The following is an 11,918-nucleotide window of genomic DNA, read 5'->3' on the forward strand; positions in this document are numbered from 1 at the left end:
AGCAGATGCTCAAATTTTAAGTTGCGGCTTGCCGAGGAGCCCCATTCTTTCGTATTGTTAAATAGTCCATAAAACCCTTATATCAACCACCATGACACTTACTACTGATATGGAGCCAACAAAGAGACAGCCTTGGAAAAAGAAGGGAAACATATTACATATTAGTAGTCTAAGTTTGCAATTATGGTGTAAATATGTTTTGTGTTTCATACATCAAACGGAAGACGTGATACAACATAATTTACGCGCTAGTGGTGTTTACTTCTTGGTGTATATAGTTATTTTACGATCAACAAAATAAGATATGATACGATCAATAGAAGAAGATGAGATGAATAGTGGAGTACGCCCATATAGTGATCATGAAGTGATTAAAAAGAGAATATAGTAATATTTTCTTCCCAAATAAAAGAGGTGAGGTGATAAATAAAAAAGATCGTAATATCTTTTTGTGAATAAAAGGGGTATGCAACAGATAACAGAGTACACCCTAGGATGACCATACATCGATTATAAAAGAAGGTATGAGGCAATCAATAAAACTGGTATGAGCAGATCAATAAAAAAAGATAGTGTGTGTATAATCCTTAAGACTTAATATAATGTATGTATAATGTGGTATGTAGAGTATAAAAGAGGTGCTGAATAATGAAGTATTTTTGTAACAATTAATGAAAACATTAAAAAAAATTGTGGAAACATAACTGTCATTAGAAATCAATAGAAGAACATAGTGATATTTTTCTCAAATAAATGAGGCCCTAAATAGCCGAGTATTTGTTTTCTCGAAGTCACGGCAGGAATATCCTAAAGTTACGTAGAGGAAGGCAATGGCCACTGAAGAACGTTGCCGAATAATTACTACCATAGAATCACTATTAGTGCACCGTGGAAAATTACTGTAGAATAACTGCAGAAATTACCGTCACTAAGGAGTAGTATTTGTTCTCAAATAAAAAAAGTTGGAAGTACTTTGTTTTTCAAAATTATTGTAGGAGAACCCAAAGCTACTACAGAATAAGCCAACAGTAATTTCTATATTTAAATAAGTAAAGAAATAGTAATAACATACACACAATTTACGCGGAAGTGATAGGACACAGCCCTGACCGCTTATTCCTGATACTCCCACATGGGCATGCGCGAAACAACACCCCCACACCGAACAATCACAGGCATTTTGTCAGATCCCCTTCCAGCTTTTTCTTTCTCTCCCGTGACACTACTTGCCACCACCTTTCCCCAATTGAAGCAGATGGAGTACACTACAATGCTCCTCATGGCTTGCACCACCGATTCATCACATCTAGCATGTCCTTCTGCCCAGCTCGCGTAGCATGCATACATAGCTTACACATCTGAGAGCCTTGTCCGACCTGCAACCATTTATTGGGGAAAGCAGTCACGCATCTGAGAGCCACGAACAAGTAGATGCTGAGGGTGCATCCTGCCACCGCTGCTCGGACGAAGGGGGGATGAACATCGCGGGGCGGCAATGAACCTCCGGAACCAGAGCTGGATGCGCCACCGCAGTATTCTTGAGGACGGCAGCCGACACTGCCTGTCATGTGGGCTGCTCGACGAATCCAACCACTATTCGCTCCAGGGATCATTGCCACAGTTCCACTCTTGATGTGCTGCCTTTCCTTTTTTGACAACACAGCAAGGTTTTTTCTTGACTTGTACCTATCTCCCTCTAATTTTAGTTGTTTGCTGGAAGTTGTGCCGAGTTTCTTCTCTCTTCTGCATGTGATTTGTTGAGATGATGAGACCTGAGAAAAATCACTCCAACATGATGAAGCAGCCAACAATGCAAAGGAATTAATTTAAAGAAACAAGCTAACTTTTTTTTGTTCTTTAGAGTTTTCTGTAAAATTCCACTTTTTCTTCACCAGATTCTGCATGTCAATCAGTTATTCTGAAATAAACAACCAAACTTCATGATAATATAACAAATTGTTGTTGAAGCAAATGCGAGAAAACATAAATATTGGTTTCAAGATTCAAAGATAGTAACAGAACATAATAGTGTCTATAACCTGTTTACGTAATGATTTCTTGCTATTGTACCCTTAAGATAGCTTAAGCTATGACTGAAAGTAAGTTCAATTCAACAAATCGTTCAAAAAAATTGTTTCTTGATTATACATCTAAGTTACTGAGGATGCGGAAAACTATACATCTTTATTCTACAAAATAATAAGGATTTTTTAACAAAAATTTGTACTTTTCTTTTTAGCAAAGCTAGCATAGAATGTTAGCTAACTTACTAATTTGTGTTCTAGGCAGCTGTTGGGTTGCGAAAATTACCGGAGCACGGGCGAGGCAGTGGCCGCAGGGAACACCTAATAAAAAGTGAAAGAAGGGAATTATGGTGTTTACCGCATGAAGAAGAATTCAGAGTCAGTGTATGCTATCGTAAAATTCTCTTATTCGATTGAAGTACATCTTAGAATTTGACCTGGCAATGTTCCGCAGGAGAATAATTTCTTGGTAGCCTTTTCCTTCTTATGCTTTCCTCTACAGGGAGGGAATGAGCACTGGGCTGCAAGTTTTACTGCGACATGAATAATTCCTTGGCGTGCTTTCCCTTCTCATGGTTTCTACAGGCAGAGAATGACTTTTATCTATTAATAAAGATTGGAAAAAGTAGAACTAAGTGTAACAATTTGTATGCAGAATGCTCTGTGAAATAACTGAATGTAAATGCATATGCATCTTATGCCACAACCAAGTGTTCGAGTACATCTGAAATTGTGGTCTTAATAGTAATACATGGGCAGTGCCAGGCCACTTCATTTGTTTATGAGAAAATACCTTTCAAAATATTGTGAGATGTATAGGCAACCTGTCTAGCCTAGCTCAACTTTGCAAGTGGCAACACACTAAAATCCAAATAGACATGACAAATATTATCCACTAAAAAGTGCAAGTACTTATGGGCTTAAATTCGAGTATAATTTCCAACCACCAGACCAAATAATTAAGCTACTGATAAAATATGCAAACCTGGAGCGATTTGTGGCAAAGCCTGAATTTTGAAAAAGGTAGTTTAGGTGCAGCTATGAAATCTGTATGGGTAATGGAGTAACTTCTGTAGTTGATATTATTATATAGCAATACTACTGTGTACTATAAAAGAAAAAAGAACCAACGTATATAGCAATAGTTAGTCTCCTTATGTGAAGTCTGAAAGCTATTTTCTGATTCCCATGATGTTCAATTTAAGATATCAACTCCCTATGCATCCAGAATAAATAGGAAATATAAGAAGAAAACCTATATCTTGAAGTTAGTTTCAGATGGTAAACTTGCTCTCAAATCCAAAAAAAATGCTAGAAAATGAATACATGGGAAAGAAAATGAAGAAACGATGCCTATGAACTGAATGTGAGCATAAGAAGTGCATATACAGACCATTAAGTTTTTTTTCTCTTGATGATAATGTGATATATTATAAATCCATGATAACACGTATTCATGAGCTGAAATAAGAGCAACCTTACATAAAATGTAATCTAAGGTTAGGCAAGAAATAGCAACCATTATCGTTGTCCAAATCTATCACCTCATCTGGTAATCTTATAGCAAGAATTAAGAAACTTTGAAAACACTATTCTGATAATCATCAGAAGCCTGAAAATTAGTATCATTTACATGCAGATGGGAAACTAAAAACTAAAGAGCAGCAATGTAGCTATTCTTTATCCAGATTCTTCACCCCCAGACAATATAGGCGCTTATATTTAAATTACACGTGCATTACTTCCAGCTATTCTTTATCCAGATTCTGTAGGACATTGTTATCAACTATGAACCTTAGATAGCTGTGAATGATCCAATTCAAAACATAGAATTCAATGGACATCACCAACCTTCCTCATCGTTTGTTTCAAAAGGAAAGGTAAATAATAATATATAAACTGAGATATTCTGAATAGTATGCATTGTTGCTACCGCAAGAGGTACACAGACTTTGTAGTATGATTATTATCAATTAGTTTGAGATAGTACCTTAGCAGTTAGCACTCAGCAGACTAATCAAGGAAGCCAAACCAACTACACTTTGAAACTATTATTCTAATAACTATCATAGGTGCCTTTGATTGTAACTGTGGTGGAAGCATGCAAGATACTGATAATGCAATGCAGAGTTGCTGCTCTTCCAGTAGTCAGTCAGCCTCAGTCAGAACCTTTAGAAGATATCTCACAAATGCGAGTTCGTCCAAGCAATCCCCAACGCAACAAAGTGAAGCTGCCGACAAGGCGAAGCTAATCTGCAAGAGGAGACTTCTCATCAGGATCAACATTGGAAAGAAAGTAGATCTCACAGCTTACAGTGGATACCAGAGAATTACTCAACACATTGAACTCATTGACAAGTAAACCTGCCACTGTACCATGCATATACAACATGGATTAATTTGGAGGGGTCACAAGAATTTCATAAATATTGTAAGAGACTAAAAAAGTAATGAAGAGAACAAAATCACTTTTCTTTCTTAGTACAAGGAAGTAGCTCAAGGACAATTTACCCAGATGCTCATTCCTTGAATATGTTAAATTTAATTTTATACAACAAATGTTGAATATCGTCCGCTGTCCTCTCTGCCATGAATCGCACAATTCCTTACCACTCCAAGAAGCTCATACTGGAATTGTAGAATATCCTCTGCTATCGTCTCTGCCATGAATCACAAAGAATAGCTCATACTGAACTGAAACAACACTGGCCCAAGAAGTAAATGACACATGATTTTCCTGGAAAAGATATCCAGGTTCAGTCATGAGCAAATAAAATCAAGGACATCTACAGTGTGATCTGCTTCCATTGCCTAAACCTATAGATAATAAACCACCGGATTACATTTGTGAGTAGAAAATTGTACAACAGTTACTAAACCAAAATATCATTGAAACAGAGCTTCAGTCCAACGACGGCACCCAAGTTTGTACGGACCGTACATGCACAATCGTATGAAGATTTGATGTACCAAGATACACAAGAACAGAGTCAAGTTGCAGCTAGATGATATAACAAAGACCAACTCTCCATTATTACCAAGCCAATCTGAATCTCTTCTAGTGGATTAGTCATCAAACTATAAACTCATTTTGGTGTCAAACGCCAAAGCTTTGAAAGAGAACATTAACCTGAATAAAAAAATAGCATTCAGATTTCTAAGTTGAGCAATTGAGCACCCTTCGTATCTGCAAAATGAAAAGGAAGGTACACCACTAAGAAAGGGCCAGAACTGTACAATTATTGTTAGCACGTACAAAGGCTTTAAATACACTATATACAGTATATTAAGAACTGAAGAAGTTGGGTACTAACTTGATAGTATTATAAGATAAATTGGAATGTCATACCTGAATATCTTCACATATCAATATAATCCAATTTAGAAACTGCAGGTGTACTGTTTGAAATATATTCACAGCTACATCGTCAATGATCTGGAAATAAGATTTCATGCTTTGTTTAACACAATTTGTTTAGAAATGCATCATATAGAAAAGAATATACAGATTTTAAAAGTGCAAATACATATAAGGAGCATAAGTACTGTTGCAGATTGTTATTAAACAAAAACCCTACAAAAAATTCTCAAGAACAAAATGATGTTGGTCTGACGTAACTTCGGACAAAAAGTTAAAATCTAACCCTTAAACCTCAGGCTAAGACATTGACGGAATCCAAGTTGTTCAGGTAGCATTAGGAAGAAGCCAGAATGTAATCAAAGAAATGACTTTTTGAGCATTACTCAATAAGATACAAATCCAAAATTAGTTTCACTGACAAAATTTTTAGAGAAATATAGCCTTGTTCTATGCTAGACCGACAACTCGAGTTACTCTAGTTTAGTGCTAAATTTCAGGAAAAACGAAATTCTTGAGTAAACAACAGAGCAATATCAGATTTGGTTCATCTCTCCCTTACAGGATTTTTGTCAAACACCTTGTAGGCATTGATAAACTAAAACGTGCAGAAACAAAGATGAGGATATGTGGGAGATTGGAGAGAGAAAACCATGCAAAACAAAGATGATAAGATGTGGGGATTATAGAAAGAGGAGGGAGGGACGGACATGTAGGTGGACTAATTCTTAGCCAAGCCCCTCTCCACCTAACGCCGCCCCCATGGCCGCCCCTTGCTGCTCCACCTCCGGCCCAGAGCTGCCCCGTGCTGCTCCTCCACCTCTGTCCCAGAACCGCCCCTAGAGCACCCATCTGCTCCACCTCCAGAACGGCGCGAGGAGGTCCAGAACGGGGGCGTAGCGTGGCCATGGTGTGGGCTGGTACTTTTTCTCCTCCTGCCAGTACATGGGGTCGCCCGAGAAGAAGATCTCCACCTAACCCTGAGCTCTGGCACCACCGCCTTGTGCATCGCCACCACCATGCACGGGCTCACCTTCTGTTGATGGAAGAGAAGAAGATAGAGCCCGTGAAGATGAAGGGGATTGGGGAGGGGAGAGCGAGCGACTGGATTGGGGAGGACTTGCGGGCGACAGGATTGGGGAGGGCGAAGCAGGCGAGGGGACTGGCGGCTTCGTTGCGGATCCGCCCCGCGTCGACTGTGCGGGATGGACGAGGCGCTGCTCGCCTGCTCCTGGTCATGGCGACGGCGGAAGGGGAAGGACGACGACGGGGAGCGGGAGCGACGGCAGCGGGAGCGACGGCTGCGGGGGAGAGGCGGCGGCTGCTGGATTGGGATAGGGCACGACGCGCCAACGCCGGGCCGCGTGGGCTTCATGGACCCATGGATAAAAAGCGGGTTCGCGTGAGGGCCTCGCGTCCTGGACTACTCCACCAGTGAAAAATGGACGGACAAGATTGCCAGACGGGAAGATCCAACGGCTACGAGCAGCTAATCTCTGTGAGGCCCCTTATGGGGGGCATCATATACAACGTTAGATTTATCTGAGTCAATAAAAACTCTCTTTACCGAATATATGATTGGATGTACCTCAGACCTCGGTCCTGAAATTCATAAGCATGTGTTAGGATTTCGAAACTGTACTTCTACGAGTGGTTACACGACAGCGAAACCGTTCCTAGCGCTCCTTGAAAAAAATTGAACACGGCTCTAGCCTGAACGTGAATCATGAACAACATGTGTTTGGATTTTGCACCAGTCATATGAACCTTTTGGGGGCAACTTCTAGCTAGGTTGGCGGTTGGGGACTCTCCACCTTTTATCCTCTTTCATTTTTTGAATATTTTGATACTCCTACGTACTGTAAACGAATGCTCCTTGGCTGCTCGACTACCCCAGATCAACCCAAGCCGAGCGAGGCTAGATGCCACCTTCCTAATCTGATCATCATCATGCCCGTCCAAAAGTAGTGCTGAAGAACTGTATTTTTATGGATCGGGTCATGATACGGTGACCAAATTAAGCAGCGCAAGGGCGTCCACTACACGAGAGTATCAGATGCAAATAAACTACATACAGGGAAGAACATGTTCCTAGCAAAAGAAAATGCATAACCACATAAATAAATAAAACAAAATCAACCTAGATATATATGGCAATATACGTTTTCACTTCTGAAAGCTACGCACACCTAACGACATGGAGTAAATACATCAGGTTGGCCATCCTCTTAGCAGCCAAGGCGCAAGAAAACAAACTGCTAATGGAGCTATCCAGGACAAAATAAATTAGGTCAAATAGGAAAAGGCAAGGGGTCGTGCCATTTCGCCGGAGGAGTCGCTGTCGACGGCGGCAGGGGTTGCTGTCAGCGACCCTGTACCTGCTGATGATGCCGCACTGGAGGCAAGGCCCAGGAGGCGGCCACGCCAGCCCGAATGGCTCAAGGACTACCAGTTGGGCCGTAAGAAGCCCATGTAATAGGCTAGCCTGGCTTGGCCGATATATGCTTTGTGTGAACCGAGTTTGAACCTGGGGGCTGTGATTTGGATGGAACGGCAGTGCCGTGTTGTAATGAACTGGCTCGGGGAGGTTGGGAGGAGAGCTATGAACCCTAGATCTCTGTCTTCCGCTGTGATCTGCTTGAAATTCCTGTAGAAATCCGTAGGAACCTCACATCTGGTATCAGAGCCCACAGATCCACCGCCCTGGAAATTCCCACCCACCACCACCACACCCGATTCGCCGGCAGGCGCCGAGCGGAAGCCATGGAGAATCTCTCGCCGGAGGCCCGAGCGATCTACGAGATCCTCACGACGGAGACGCGGGAGGCCTACGAGAACCGCTTCCTCGACTACAAGAAGGAGTCCTTCGACGCCATCCGCGCGTTCGTCGAGGACACCTCCAGGCAGTTCGCGAACGTCAACGCGTCCATCACCACCGTCCAGGCCTCCATGGGCGCCAAGCTCGCGGCAGCACAAGAGGCTCTGGGCGCCGATCTGGCCACCATCAAGGCCGGGCTCAGCGCGGAGATCTCGCAGCTGGCCGCCACCGTTGGTCGCGCCCTCCAGGCTCCTCGACCGACTCCGGTGGAGGGAGCCCCCGGATCCACTCTACGGACGCCGGGAATGGGTGCCGCCGGCCCACAAGGGCACTGCGTCGCATTGAACCACCGGGGGATGTCCACAGCGCCTCCTCCGGGAGGAGGTAACAACCCATCCCCAAATCCGTCCCCATATTTTGCGAATTCTGTGAATTACTATGGAGAACCTTCTACACCTACTGACGCCAACGCCTCTGCGCCTCGGATTGAGCTGCCTCAATTCGATGGAGCCAATCCAAAACTCTGGCAGCGACGCTGTGAAGAGTATTTCAGGAGGTGGAGCACGCCGCAAACACTTTGGGTCTCCTACGGGACGTCTCAGTTCACTGGAGCCGCAGCAACATGGCTGGAATCGTTCCTGACGAAGAACACTCAGGCTGGATGGGAGGAACTGGTGCGCGGTGTGATGGCTTGTTTCATGCGCAACCAACACACAATTCTTCTCCGAAGGTTTTACCACATTTCTCAAACCAGTACAGTGGAAGATTATGTCCAGCGATTTTCAGATTTAGTGGATCAGTTAGCTGCATATGAGCCACACCCTGAATCCATCAGAAATATGACACGGTTCCTGGATGGCCTGAAGCCAGCAGTCAGGGTCCTAGTAGCGATACAGCAGCCTGAGGATCTCGACACAGCCTTCACATTGGCATTACTATATGAAGAACTGGGAGAAGGAACTAACCCCTTTGCAGCCACGACTCCACTCCGACAAGGCACTGGAAGAAATACACCCCAACATTTTTCTCTGCCACCACCACCACCGCCAGCGAAGTGGGTGTCGAAGTCAGTAGAAGAGAAGAAGCAGCTTGAAGCAACCAGGGGAAGTTCGGAGGATAAATGGAGCAACCTAAAGGCCTACCGCAGGGCTAAGGGATTATGTTTTGTCTGTGGAGAAAAATGGGGAAAGGATCATATGTGCAAGGGAGCTGTCCAGTTACACATCGTACAAGAGATGCTGAATTGCATGCAAACGGAGCTCACTGATGAAGGACCTGAAGAAGAATCAGATACAGAATCACAACACCTCATGTGCCTATCAGCAGCAGCGGCAGATTCCAGGGAGCAATCTCAGAAGACTCTACAGCTCAGAGTTACAGTGCAAGGACACTCCATGCTTTTCCTTGTAGACTCTGGCAGCTCGGCCTGTTTCATCGACAAGGACAAGGCCAAACTGCTCTCTGGCCAACAACAGATGGACAAGGCTCTCAGAGTACAAGTGGCAGGAGGGGAGATTTTGCAAGCCACTGATTATTTTCCTAAACTCAATTGGAAAGTTCATGAAGCTGAATTCGAAGACTCCTTCCGCATCCTACCCCTCAAGAGTTATGACGGCATAATTGGCCATGATTGGCTAGCCAAACATAGCCCTATGTTGACTCACTGGTCACAGCATTGGCTGGCGATGATGAAGGAAGAGCAACTGATTGTACTTCATGGCGAAGGAACTGCTGGCGTCACGCACGCACTTATAGAGTTGCATGTGATCCAGGACACGGCTGAATCGACTGCTGCTGTTATCACCAGAATTTGACCAAGCCAGAGGTGGGCCTCGATTGAGATGGACGTGAAGAAATAAATATAGAAGAAGTTGGTGGATCGGCCTTTTATACCAAGTTGGGCTTGATGGCCCATGTATCTGTAACATATTAGATCGTGTTTTAGTTTAGAGATAGAATCTTACTCGTGCACGGTTTAGTGCACGCCCGCATTAGAAAGTCCCCTGGACTATAAATATGTACCTAGGGTTTATGGAATAAACAACAACACAACGTTCACCCCAAAACAAACCAATCTCGGCGCATCGCCAACTCCTTCGTCTTGAGGGTTTCAATCAGGTAAGCGACATGCTGCCTAGATCGCATCTTGCGATCTAGGCAGCACAAGCTCCATGTTGTTCATGCGTTGCCCGTACTCGAAGCGTCTTTGATGGCGGGCAACGTAGTTATCATAGATGTGTTAGGGTTAGCATTGTTCTTCGTATAAACATGCTTACGTAGTGCAACCCTTGCATATCTAGCCGTCCTCATGCCTATCTCGGGCATGGGGGCGGCACCTCGCTTGTTCATCGTTTAGTAGATCTGATCCGTTACGATTGCTCCTTGCTCGCAAGGATTAGTTTAATATCCGCAATAGTTAGGCCTTACAAAGGGGGAGGATCCGAGTGGCATGTAGGGTGGCGTTCGCAAGTCCTAAACAGGATGTTCCGTGGATCAACTACATTGTTGGTTCTTTGGCCTTGTTTAGGATCGGCTTATGAGCACCGTGCGTGGCCGCGAGGCCCAACTCGGAGTAGGATGATCCGATTATGCGGTGAAAACCCTAAATCGTCGTAGATCTCATTAGCTTTATCTTGATCAAGCAGGATCACCAAGTATTCGTGCGCCCCGCACGGATCATGGGTGGATCGGCTCTTTGAGCCGATTCACAGGATAACCTGAGAGCCGATCGAGGCTCGTATTTAACGGTTACGTGTATGCCATGCAGGAACTAAGCGAGGCATTCCCCATCACCTTCCTGACCAGGTATAGGTCAGGTGGCACGCCCTTGCACTTCGCATCGCCGCGTGTGACCAGAAGAGCATTGCGGGCCGTCGCTCGGAGGGGTCTCAGCCAGCCGCAGCTCTAGGCTCTTCCCGGCTCTACTAGTGCTGACTGTCGCTGCCCGACGGTGGGTTTTGGCGGTCAACACATTCTGGCACGCCCGGTGGGACAATCGTCTACATCAACCACATCGCCATCTACATCTGAGATGGCGACGGACGGCACGCCAGTCACCCACGAGGGGCGGCCTGACGAGCTCGAGAAACACGATGAAATCGAGGCGGTCCTCGAAGCCAAGTGCGTCGGCTCTTTCCACAGAATCCGTTCCCAGGGTCGACCAGGGCACTTGTTCAGCGTCAACATGGTATAACTTGGGTGCCACCCTGGTGAAAGCAATGATGAGGGCAGGTGCTCTTGTGGCAAGAATGAAGAAGGAGCCGGCCCATGCAATCGGCTCCGACACTGTCACCAAGTCCTGGTTATGATCAAGATGGGAGCCGATTCTAGCGATTATACGAGGGATATTACGAAGCCTTTATGGAGCGCTTCGATCTAACGGGTCGGCCAAGTTCAGTTTCACCACACGATCTGCTTGAGGTCGGCGGCGATCTAATCAGGCAGTCACGTCGGCTACACGAATCCCAACGGAGCCGACGTACGGGTACAGTTCTATGGCGTAATGCAAAGCCAATATCTGCAGATCACCTACAGATTCGGCTCGAGGGGGGCACATGATCCGAAGACAGACACAGGGGTATGGAGAGGTCAGAAACCGATGGAAAATCATCGGCCAGTAAAAAAAAAAAAAAAAAAAAACCTAGCAAGCACAAATGTAGCAAATACAGTAAGACCCGGTCCGACGAAATTTGTCTCTAGAGGCCCCGTTGAAGAAACA

The 11,918-nt window shown here is 44.6% G+C and overlaps 1 long non-coding RNA gene across 11 annotated transcripts; it reads right to left on the reverse strand.

The window, feature by feature from the left end:
- Window positions 1-1,028: 1,028 nt before the first annotated feature.
- LOC124696479 lies at window positions 1,029-6,553 on the reverse strand. 11 transcript variants are annotated; one of them, XR_007000702.1, is made up of 6 exons: window positions 5,374-6,553; window positions 4,635-5,211; window positions 4,194-4,277; window positions 2,462-2,603; window positions 2,311-2,345; window positions 1,029-1,772 (listed from the first exon to the last, which is right to left on the reverse strand). It is a non-coding gene; the product is annotated as an uncharacterized LOC124696479 (long non-coding RNA). The 11 variants fall into 11 exon arrangements; XR_007000696.1 differs by having other exon boundaries at window positions 2,462-5,211; window positions 5,374-5,460; window positions 6,093-6,553; XR_007000695.1 differs by having other exon boundaries at window positions 2,462-5,211; window positions 5,374-5,460; window positions 5,945-6,553.
- Window positions 6,554-11,918: the final 5,365 nt, after the last annotated feature.

Source organism: Lolium rigidum, chromosome 1, assembly GCF_022539505.1.
Source record: "Lolium rigidum isolate FL_2022 chromosome 1, APGP_CSIRO_Lrig_0.1, whole genome shotgun sequence".
Lineage (NCBI taxonomy): Eukaryota > Viridiplantae > Streptophyta > Magnoliopsida > Poales > Poaceae > Lolium > Lolium rigidum.